Source organism: Lissotriton vulgaris, chromosome 3_1, assembly GCF_964263255.1.
Source record: "Lissotriton vulgaris chromosome 3_1, aLisVul1.2, whole genome shotgun sequence".
NCBI lineage: Eukaryota > Metazoa > Chordata > Amphibia > Caudata > Salamandridae > Lissotriton > Lissotriton vulgaris.
The window spans coordinates 674,895,972-674,908,658 of NC_141689.1; positions in this window are offsets into that span (position 1 = coordinate 674,895,972).

Here is a 12,687-nt window from a genome sequence, read left to right on the forward strand (position 1 = left end):
AAGTAAAATACCCTGGTCTATAGCATCGCTAGCTCTAGTTATAAAGTTGTCTTTAGGGCCAATCACTGAAGCTCCCCCAGCTGCGGTTTTACTGCGACTGCCCCTTGGAGACATATTGAAGAAATACTAATATGCTAATCAGTTCACAATATAAATTCTAGTGGCAATTCTATCCAGGCAGGACAGGAAGCAATTGATGCAAAGTAATGTAATGGGCCGTGCACCATATAGTTCAGTGATATTCAAGAAGAGCAAGTCAATTGGGTATATATCGACGTGTTGACCCTCTCAGTGCATATGTGGGAAGAGGATATAAGTATGCCACAGTTCATCCACAAAGTCAAACAGTCAGAGGTAGTTAAGGTACCTTAATTGATGTTGTTAGAGTGGTGCGCCAGCCCCGACCTCCTCTGGTCTCTGAGGGCCACCGAGGGCCCGCCTTTTGCCCGGGCTTAGCCTGGCGTCCCGCCCGCGTCCTGCGAGCGAGAGGCTCGGTTGTCTTTATGCGCCGCCTGGCGCTCCGATATCGTCACTGGTAGTGCGCCGCCGCAGAGGCTGCCGGGATTAGCAGTCCCAGGGCGGCAGTGCCGATGGCGATGTTGTGGCTGTGCTCCTTTAGCGCTCCGGCGCAGTTATCCCGCTCGACGTGACTCTCGGCGGTGGACTCGGCAGGCAGAGTGTCCCCCAGTAAACCTGGTAAGTTCCCCCGCTCAGCGGGGCTCGGTCATCTTTATGCGCCTCCTGGCGCTCCAATATCGTCACTGGTAGCGCGCCGCCGCAGAGGCTGCCGGGATTAGCAGTCCCGGACAGGGAGCGCCGATGGCGATGTTGTGGCTGTGCTCCTTTAGTGCTCCGGCGCGGTTATCCCGCTCGACGTGACTCTCGGCGGTGGACTCGGCAGGCAGAGTGGCCCCCAGTAAACCTGGTAAGTTCCCCCCCTATATCACTCATATGGGAAGATATGCAGGTAAACATGTTATACAGCATTACCCATTCTGTCTTATGGGCAAGATAGCCTTTCAATATTTAAACACGAAATTGGCAGTATTTCACTATTAGGACATGTTACACACACTAGTACATGTCCTACCTTCTACATATACTGCACCCTGCCCATGGGGGTACTTTGGGCCTACCATAGGGGTGCCCTAGGTATAACAAAAGGGAAGGGTAAGGCCTGGCAAGTGGGTACGCTGGCCACGTCGACATGGCAGTTAGCAAACTGCGCACAGGCACTGCGTTGGCAGGCCTGAGACATCTCTTTTCAGCGCTACCCATGTGGGTTGTAAAATCAGTGCTGCAAACCCATTAGTAGCATTTGAATTACCAGCCCTGGCACACTCAGTACACTTTACTAGGGACCTACTGGTAAAACATCTATACCAATCATGGATAACTAATCACAATAACAATTTACACAGAGAGCATATGCATTTTAGCACTGATCAGCAGTGGTAAAGTGTCCAGAGTCCTATAGGCAACAACCACAGGTCAAAAAAAACAAAGGAGGAAGAATAAAAAGTTTGGGGATAACCCTGCAAAAATGGCCACTTCCGACACAACCCCCTTCCAGCCTAAAGCAAGGGTAGACCAATCGATACCTCGATGTGCTTCCCTGCTTGGAGCGATAGAACACAGAAAACAGCAAGGGAGTACTCCTGTTCTATGCCTTCCTGAACCCAGTTGGATCCTTCTATCAATACACTCAGGGCCCACTAGGCTAACCCATGGGGGACCCTTCTCCTCACCTGGGGACCCTTTCTGTGCAGCGCCTAAACTTACTTTGTTCACAGATGTGTCCGCACTGGCAGACAGTACCCACCTGGCCAAAAAAACTGTGTGGCCCAGTCCACCCCAAGGTGTCCCTCCAGCCCCCCTCCCATGGGCAACTCTGTCCACCAGGACCACCAGCCACAGTGGCCACTGACAGCTATCAGTGATGAGAGCCAGGCCTCGTGCCTTTCAGGCCTCTCTAACCTCTGTGGTGAAGAAAGTAGGGGGCAGTAGCCCCAGGTGCCCGGCATCTTTTCTCCACTCTCCCTCCTGCCAGGTCAGATATGGCATCCTGACATTGGCCCGCGAGACCAGGGTCTGAACCTTCAGGCTGACCAGAGGTCTCGGGCGAGGCTCTTTTCCCCTATCTCTCCTTTTGGGGTCCCACCCTCTCCCCCCAGGAGAGGCACCCTCAGAACACAACTCCCACCAGTTCAGGACATCTCTCCAGCCACCGGGATCTCAATTTAGGATCTAAACCCTCAGGTTGCACCGGGGTCAGAGGCGAGGACTCCCTCCCTATGCACCCCCTTCCAGAGTGCTGCACCCTCCTACCTGGAGTGGTACCCCTCGAAGGCAAACCGGTCAGGACACTGCTTAAAGTCATCCTTCCCTCCAGGTCAGACAGGACCTGAACCTGCCCTCTTAACCTTGGGGCTGAACCCCGCAGCTGAGCACATGCCTGGCATGCCAGGAGTTCTAGGGACTCACACAGTATCCCCCCAGTCAGAACACTGCAGGTGTCCTGCCCTCAAGGTCAGGCAGAACCTGAACCTGGCAACTCAATCCAGGTTCTAGACCCTGCAGTTGAACACTTGCCTGGCACACCAGGACTTCTGGGGACTCACATAGTATCCCCCTGAGGGTAACACATTACTCATGTGTCATGTGACAGTGCCTGGCGCAGTACTCCCGAACTCTGCCCACCTGACAGTGCGTGAAGGTCCCACAGGACAGAAGTGGGATCACGATGGTCACTCCTAGCTGACTCAGCTCTTCTGGCTGGCACCTGACTCACTGGTTCTCCCACTGGGGAGCACATACCCCTCTCACCCCCCCAATCTGGACTACTGCATCCTCCACTTAGGAGCTGCAACACCAGACACCAGAACCACTGGTGCTCCGTTTACAGATGCTCCAGGTTCTCCCTAACACTAGGAGATCCCCCTCAAATGGCCTACTAGTACAGCCTAGGCCCCCAACGAGGTGTTCCGTTAGGGAACCCTCTAGGCCCTGAGACTGGGTTTTGGGTACCTTGGGACACATCCCACACTGACTCCTTCTCCACTGAGACGAGACAGGACATGAGTCCCCACACCCCTCCCACTACACCAGGACCCAGCGGGGCTACTCTGAACCTCTTCCACCACACAGGACCGGAAAAAATCCCAGAGCCACTCCTTTTAGGATCATTCCCCAATGCCTCTTCAGACCCTCTAGGAATCCACCAAAAGGTCTGCCTCCAACGCAAGATCCCTGGAATCAGAGAACTCACACTCCACCTGGTGTTGGCAAAGCTCTGAAAAACAGGGACTTAAAATATGCTCTCCAACAAATGAATAACACAGCTCCCCAAAGTTTTTACCCAAGCTACCCTTTGCCTCACCCTCCAGTGCCTCACACAAGTACCCCACACCATCATCCTGAGATTAGCTAGACAGTGCCTGACTGTCTCTGTCACTCAACCCACACTCTTCTGGCGGTCTTCACACTCACACACCAGGACGTCTACCATGGGGAACTCATCTCCCTGCACCTCTCATCTAGAGTCAGCACACTAGTAATATGATCTCCTGTGTCAGTTCCCCAATCTACTTCAGGGATACTGCAAACCACTGGATCTATCTCATAAACCTAAACCCCCTGGTGTATGTCAACACCCTCCCTCAAGTCAGGCGCCACATCTCTGGGTGTTTGTACTGCTCCCTCAGCACTAAATAACAACATTTTGCTGCCACCATCTGAGCTGAACTCCACCTCCAAGTCAGCAGAGCTCACTTCCTGAGCTATACACTTTTCTTCTTTCTCGACTAAGACCTACCAGATCGCAGCCTTCTTCGTTTCCTGTCTAATTCTCTGTGCCACCGCAGAGTAGCAAGAATCCACTCACCTTTCTCTCCCTCACTGTGAGAGAAGTCCTCCTCCTCGAAATCATCTGTCAGTGTTGCTTCCCAAATTCTGACCTGATAGGAATACAGGCATGCCTCAAGATCCCTCCTTGTGGACCCCCCATCCACAGGCATCCCCCTCTTTTCAAAAAAACGTTTATCTCCTCCACTGTGTAGATATACAGGGGCAAAAAGTTAACTTCCATTTTGGCAAGACTTCATAGGTGCAACACTAGCCAGAGTCTCAGTATCAAAAAATACTTCCAGGAGGACACCAGTAAACAAAACAAACAGTTTGTGGTTGAGTAGTGGTCTGCACGAATCTAGTGATGTACACCAATCACTGTGGGTCAAGAACAAATACAAGTTCAAATCCCACTGCTGCCACCAATGTTGGAATTGGGGGTGTCTAGTTAGCAGAGGTAGGCGCCTTTGTCCTAAAAGGGAGCTTTGCTTCTAGTCAGGGTAAGGGGGATACACAGTTTAGATAACCCCTGCTCACCCCCTTGGTAGCTTGACATGAGCACACAGGCATATTTATCCCAGAGACAATGTGTAAAGTATTTGTACCAACACTCACAGTAACACAGTGAAAACACCACAAATGGACTCCACACCAGTTTAGAAAAATAAAACTAAACAAAACCAAAACAACAAAAATTCAACATACAGATGCTCAGTAGAATGTCTTTAAAAAGGGGTGTTGAAAAAATAAACTTGTAGATGATAAATGTGACACTTTAGTCTCCAAGTACCTAGGATGAGTAACGTAAAACAAACTAAAGGGGCGCAGAGAAGGCGATGCTTCGATTCTTCCTGCGCTCCTGTTCTGATGCGACAAGATGGCGCCTCTATGCATTGCAACGATCCGGTGCAATTCGACCAAATGACGTCTCTGTTGCGATGCGACAACGTAGAGGTGATGCATGCATGCCCGACGGCCGTGCAGCGAACTTGGTGGTTTTCTGAGCAGCGGTAGGGCCTGCAACACACTTCTCTGGTGATGCGACGACACCCTTGGTGACAGAGACACGCTTTTCCGGTGTTGCATTCACGATCAGCAGCAGCGCAATTCCTCAGCGATGCGACAGCCCTGTGGCATGCTTCTCCGGTGATGCAACGGTAAACAGCGGCAGAGGTGACATGCTTCCTTGGTGATGCGACAGCAGCTCTAGCAGCCGCATCACACTTATCTCTCATTGCATCACTCTTCCTGCTCCCCACAGCAAAAAGGCCTCACACACAGTTACAGGTACCTCAGGGCAGGATAGAACTTCCTGCAAGGTGTTGTGTGGCGTTTAAAGGCTCTGAGGGAATTTTCCCAATTCATGCCCTTATATAGGTACAATTTAAATTGCCCTATTATAGGCATAGAAACCAAGCCCTTATTTAGACATAACCCATGCAGACCAAATACAGGCATGGCTACTTCCACCCGTACCAAATGTCACAACGATTTCTTGAAAAGTCGGCTTAAGCCTTCAGGGACCTTCCCTTGCTCGAATATTGATTTGTCCAAGAACTCATGTACTTTGCAAAGAACGACTATTCCCTAGGGGTTATTTCCTGACGTTATTATGCCGACTTTACGTCAAACTAGACACATTCAAGGTATAAATATGCCTTCACTTGCTCTAGCAAGACACGGTGATTCGGAGCAGTTTGATTATCTACTTGCCCGACGCAGCTCGCTACAGCAAGTGCCGAAGGAAGCCGACCCTCCAGCTGATGCACTGATCGAGAGGCTGTATTTCTCTTGGTGAGAATCCAGCTCCAGTGTTTACAAGCTCCCCTTGCGGGGTGTTGGGAAATCGAGTCCAGAGACTGTGATACTAGACCTCCTTCATTCTAAACTAAGGTATGGAGCTGATTAGAACCTAGAGAAATCTTGGATAGATTCTTGGCAAAGAAAACTAAAACCTATGCTACACAATAGTTACTTTCTCCTACATACTAGATTTAGGTTAGGTACATTGGGGTAGGCGTATTTTAGAAGCTGAGTTGAGTATTTTTAGTCATTGTTATTTATGTATGTATTTATATATGGTTTAGGGACCATACAATGCTCTTACAGTATTATTTTATAATATTGTTCTCGCTGTACAGATTATACTTTGCAGTCTGCATTACAATTGTAGCACTTCACTTTCTTGCATGAGAAAGAAGACTGTTCAATAAACCTTTCATTGAAAACGCCCATCTCTCCATTTCTCTGCAACTCTATAGAAACAAAGCATACACGATTGACTGATGGAAATACTTATATATTGTTTCCGCAACTCTAGAGATACATTTCTTATTCTTTGGAAACAAAGTTGTCATGTTTATGCGGTTGTCAAACTAATCCCTTCTTGTGAATTCAAGAAAGTTTCTAGTGACCTCTGAACTAGCTGGCACTCACTATTAAGTTTAATATATTCAATAGAGACCTAGACGACCTCAGTCCTACGTCTAATCTACAGGATATATTATTCCAATGCCCAGAGCCTATTGGGAATATAGGAACTGCACTACAAAGGAAGTCAGGGAAGCTGGGGGTGAAGTCCTTTTGTGCCATGTACTTCAGAAGCAGGAGACCTTCTCATGCCCTTGGAGACTTTTCTTCAGATTGATACCACAAACAGCAAAGTCCTTCTTCAATCAGGGGACACAGCAAAGTCCCTTGATCCTCTGCTCAGCAGTAACAGCAAACTGCAGGCCAGCCCCAGACACACAGCAAGGGCAGTACTTCTCCTGAGTCTCTTCAGCTGTCCTCTTTAGCAACAGGTTCCTCTTGATCATGAATTAGTCTTGGAATCATTTATATCCCTGTGTTTCCACAACAGGAGGCCAGCTGTTCTCAGGCCCTTGGAGACTTGCTTTTCAGGACACAGCACACAGCAACGTCCTTGTCAAGCAGGAGGACACAGCACACAGCAAAGTCCCTTGACTTCCTTTGGCAGAAATAGCAACTGCAGGCCAATCCTAGACACACAGCAAGGGCAGTACTTCTCCTTCAGCTTTTCTCCTCAGCAAAGGCTCCTCCTGGATTCCAAAGTAGTCTAAAATTCAGGGGTTTCAGCTTTCATATTTATATCCCAAAATGCTTTGTTCTCTATGTGTGAGGGGTCCTGGACCCAGTCCACACCAGTTCTGGAAGCAATCTGCCAGTGCACACCTTCTTCCTTTGTGTCACTCTCAAACCAGACAGTCAATCCACAAACAGGCAGAAGCACACAGAAAGGGTGAACAAGAAAATATCCACTTTCTAAAAAGTGCTATTTCAAACACAGAATTTCAAAATCATCCTCCCTAAAAGATGTGTTATTAAATTCTGAGTTCGGGGATACCAGACTCCAATTTTCAATCTCACCCATATGGGAAGATATGCAGGCAAACATGTTACACAGCATTCCCCATTCTGTCCTATGGGCAATATAGCCTCCCTTGAGTAATAAATGAAATTGATAGTATTTCACTATTAGGAGGACATGTTACACACATTAGTACATGTCCTACCTTCTACATATACTGCACCCTGCCCAGTGGGGTACCTTGGGTCTACCATAGGGGTGTCCTAGGTGTAAGAAAAGGGAAGGGTAAGGCTTGGCAAGTGGTTACACCGGCCAGGTCGCCAAGGCAGTTAGAAAACTGCGCACAGGCTCTGCAGTGGCAGTCCTGAGACATCTCTTTTCAGCGCTACTCATATGGGTGGTTCAATCAGTGCTGCAAGCCCACTAGTAGCATTTGAATTACCAGCCCTGGCACAATCAGTGCACTTTACTAGAGACCTACTGGTAAAACAAATATACCAATCATGGATAACCAATCACAATAACAATTTACACAGAGAGCATATGCAGGTTAGCACTGATCAGCAGTGGTAAAGTGTCCAGAGTCCTATAGCAAACAACCACAGGTCAGGAAAAACAAAGGAGGAAGAAGCAAAAAGTTTGGGGATAACCCTGCAAAAAGGGCCATTTCCAACACATGGTTAGGAAGAAAATGATGGATTTAAGCCCAGATCTCTCCCCTGGTGGTGTATGTTTGACAATGTTCAGCATTCCGTCCATCATATTTGTTTGTTGCCTGAATGACTTTAGGCCCAGCTACCTAAATACAAAGCCTGTGGCTCTTTACTGTCTTGCATTTTGGATTGTGGGTCCAAATTTGTGCGGCTCTGGCCATTTATTGTTTTCCGCTGGAACATGGAAAAAGTCCAGTGATTTCTAAATAGGCAGAGCCCTGATTAAAGATCACAGTTCTGTGCATGATTTGCTCCACAAACATCAAAAGCAACCCCACAGATCACAGCCAGCCTCTCGAATGGGCTAGTTGGGCCCACAAATGAGATGCCATTGTTCAAGTGAAACCTTCCTTTACACCCTTTTTACCAGTAGCTAGTGCCCTGCTCAAAAATCCACTATTTCCTGTTCCCTTTCCTTTCTCCTCCGTTCTCCACCTCCTTCTTTTCAATTGGCTGCTGCAAAAGAGCTGAATGAGAAGATTCAGGGAAGGTGAGGAGAAACAGGGAGATGTTCGGTCAGAGGCCAGTCATTGCTGTGAGTGAATCAGCCTGAGCATGACATGTGCAAACAAAAGGGCCCTCCAGGAAGATCAGCAGCAAGGAGGCGGGAAGGAGTAATCAGAATACCACCAGGAAGGCAGAGAACGCTGAGTGGAGCAGAGAGCTCTCCATCCCCAGTGAGCAACATTTCTTTTTCTCTAAGTGAGAAGCACTTGTGAGGTCCAGGCCCAGTGTGAGCCACAGCTCTAAAGTTACTTCAAGTTCATTGTGGGAATGTAATAAGGCAGAGCTTGTGGAGTTGCACTCCGCGGAATTCTATGGAGTTGCCAAAAACTCAGCAGAATTCAGTGGAGTTCCGTGAGCAGGAGGAGTAAGTAGTAAATACCTGAATGCTTGCCACAATACCACCTTTGCATATATTGGCCGGTGCCAGTGATGCAGTCAGTTGTACGGGGTGTGCAGACTGGACTTACCTTCAACACCTTGCTGTTGCCAAAAGCACCATCACCCAACTCACCGACGATGATGTTTCTCTGATAAAGGTCTCTGGCAGAGAGTTGGTACAGCATCAAACAACACGGGAAGAGCTGGCGTCTCACTGCACCGGGTGACTAGCAGAGTAGAAGAAGGTCAGGGTTAGAAGAGATCATCTGCCTGAGGGGCCCCTCAGCGATAGTAACCAACCAGCCAACTCTGGCCTCAAGGTCCATCTGAAAAAGGAACTGCAATGTGTGACACCCCACTTTGCCCCTCTCTACAACTTCAACCAGGGGAGTGAGAAGTGAGAAGTGAACGCTTCATGGTGACGACCATCTTAGGGACTGGCAACCCTTTTAGTAACTTTTCGTTACTAATAGGGTTGCCTGAACATAAGATGGTCGCCACCATGATGCATTCACTTTGTTTTCAGCCCCACAGGGCCGTACAAAGAAACACAGCAGGGAAGCCATGCAACCCCTCAGAGCCGCCATCCTGGTCCTCACCATGGCAGACATCCACTGGGGTAACCATAGTTTTTTTGTCTCTCTTTCCTGTCACCTCAATTCATCCCTAACTTCTAGGAAGACAACTTATTGAGGTGTGGGCAAGATGGTGGCATAGCTACATGCTCCCCCGGACCTCCACACATCCAGCAGATAATATACCAGCTTCTTTTCTGCCTGACCCCCTGGATGGTGTTGCTGGAGATCCCCTTGGGGCTTGGGGAGTGAGACTCATTGTCAGGAGGCTGAAGTAGGCCTCTGGTGCTATATGTGAGCGACGGTGACCAACGAACTCCACTCCGCCTGCTGTAGGTGGAGTGTTTATGCCAAACTGCATTCTCCAAATGGAGCTCAGAGTGTTAAATCTCTGCAAACTCAGTTGGCAGAGCAGAATTTGCCACCCACCCTTAGTATTTAATAATTTCTGTGTTTTTACTTTGCATTCCGGTATTTGCAGCTTTGTTTCCCTTAATTATAAGTTGAACCCATTCAATAGTTGTTTGTATCAATTGGCTACCTATTGAGAATCGTACTGTTAATTATCAGTACAGATGCAGGCTTGATATGAGGTGTGACTCCACATCAACAACATACAAACTATATCAATTGCATTAAATAAGCTGGTTTTGTGAGGATTCTCCGACTTACCCTTGGTAGCTTTACTGTAAACACTTCGAACTCTGGGACCTACTCGACACCAACGCCCCAGGTGTCGCCTGCCTAACAGAGACCTGGCTGACCCCCACCTTGGCGTCTGACATCGCAATAGCCAACCCGGTAGGCTACAATATCACCCGCCAGGATCGTACCAATGGAGTAGGTGGAGGAATTGCCAATCATCCACAGAAACACCCGTAAAATCTCGGCAGACGCTGACGACACCCTCAGCACCGCCGAACACCTGCACTTCAAGATCCACACCGACCCCAACACCACCCTCAGGGCACCCTCATCTACAGACCCCGACCCCTGACCCCCGACCTCGGTTCAGCGACTCCATCGCCGACTTCATCAACACACTCGCCCTCGCCTCAACGGACTACATCCTGCTAGGGGACCTGAACTTCCACCTTGAGAACAACATCGACTCCAACACCTCCACCCTGAATGACAGCCTCAGCAAACTTGGACTCAGACAACTCGTCACAACACCCACTCACTCCACCAGTCACACGTTTGACCTCATCTTCTCAGCAAACACCCATGTCTCCTTCCACTGCACCACTGAACTCCACTGAACCGACCGCCACTGCTACCACTTCACAATCCTGAAACCCATCACCCATCAGCCCACCCAGCTGATACCTTGCCGCAGCTGGGGCAAGATCACCGAGGACCAGCTAACCACCGCCCTCGCCCAGAGCCCACCCGCAGACCCCAACGACCCCGACAGTGCCGCCTGCAACCTCAGACATTGGATCAACGACTGTGCCAACACCCTAGCCCTGCTCAAGAAACCCCCCAACACCCAGACAAGCAAGAGAACCAGCTGGTCCACCGAAGACCTCCAGGCCTCCAAGAGAACCTGCTGAAAACTGGAAAAAAACTGGACCCGCACTTGACCACTTTCTCAATTATGGGGACACAGCGTCACTTCTGTAGTCTCCCCCAGGGATTCAAGAATAGTCTGGGGTTATTTTCAGCCAAAGTAACAGAGTTACTACAAACGTATGATGATGAGGCGTTATCTTATGTCGATGACATCTATCTAACGGACGATGATTTGAACAGGCACTTGAACAGAGTGAATACAATTATACTTGGATTCGCTTCTGAAGGGTATAAATTCAACTTTAAGAAATCAAGAATTGCCCACCTCAACGTCCTTTTTCTAGGATATGAGTTATCAAGTGAAGGCAAAAGCCTGGCAGCCAACTTCTTAGAAAAGTGTGCATTGCTCCAACTTCCAAAAATGCTGAAAAACTTACAGTCAATTCTAGGTTTCCTGAATTTCGGAAGAACATACATTTTAAATTATGCAGAAAGGGTTAAACCTCTCTTCGAATTAATCAAACCTGATTTTAAAACAACTAATTGGACTCAAAAACACACAGAAATTTTGCGTTCAGTGCAAACAGATATGCTAGCAACAACACATTTACAGACGCCCGTAAACGTGCGCAACTTTGTAATCGAAATAATCCTAAGAAGATGCAGATTTACGTACTTAACCTTTAATGAAGGTGAAATAGTACCAATTGCTTACAAATCACACTTGTACACACAAGCTGAAATGAAATTCACTTCAACAGAAAAAATTCTGACGGCGGTTCAAACTGCAGTAGCAAAAGAGAGAGCTCTCACACAGGGTAAACGCATAATGGTCGTTACTCCTGTACCTGCCTTAGAGGCAGTGACAAAAGCAAGCATTTTGGAAAGGGGCGACCACTCGGTCCCCCCGAACGTATGGTTGGGGGCCCGGATCCTCCCGGGAAACCGTTTTGGGCGAGGGGCGTGTCACGGCTGGTATGCCCAAAGCGGCGTAGCCGGGCGCGCCTTTTCCCGCCCAAGAGGGGTTGTCCTAGACACCTACACCGATGACCACGCCCAGTAGGCGTACCAGCGGAGGGTTCACGCCCTCCCGACGAGGAATAAAGAGAGCGTGAATCCAAAGAAGCATCCTCTTGTTCCTGTGCTTGGAAGCTGCACCCACTCGTTGCACGTGAGCCCTCGACGGAACAAGGAGCAATTTTGACCCACCCACCAGCCCCTTATGGCAATGTTAGTTCTGCAATAAAGTCTTTTTCTCTGATAAACATCTTCTTCCCTCTGTGTTGCGGTATATGAAGGTCTAGTTTAATGATATGATTTCTGTCTGAAGGTACTGTTTTTTCTTGTAGCATAGACAAATATGCAAGTAGACAAGATGATGTTTTTTCCCTTAGTAGGTAATCAAATGTCGTATTTATTTTTTGGTCGGGCGGTAAGGTCATGATCGGTGAGCAGTAATTTCAAGGTCCCTAGAGGGGGGCGCCACCCACTATGGATGGGAGCGCCCGGGGGGAGGCGGCCATTGGCCACTCCCACGGGGAGGCGGCACCCACTAAGTATGGGTCGCCTAGGGGAAGACGACCATAGGCCCCTTCCAGGGGAGGAGGCGGCTATATGCCCCTCCTACGAATTTCCCGGGGCCCGGATATCCGCGACGGCGGATGTGATAGACAGTGTGGGGTGGGAGGGGGAGTCCACACTGCCTTCTTACAGACACCTCACACGGGTCCTCGGACGACCTTTAAGATGGCGTTGAGTTGAAATGGGGGGCCCCCAACAAGACAAGGGAAATTGGAGTTGGCACAGAGGGTACAGTCCTCTGCGC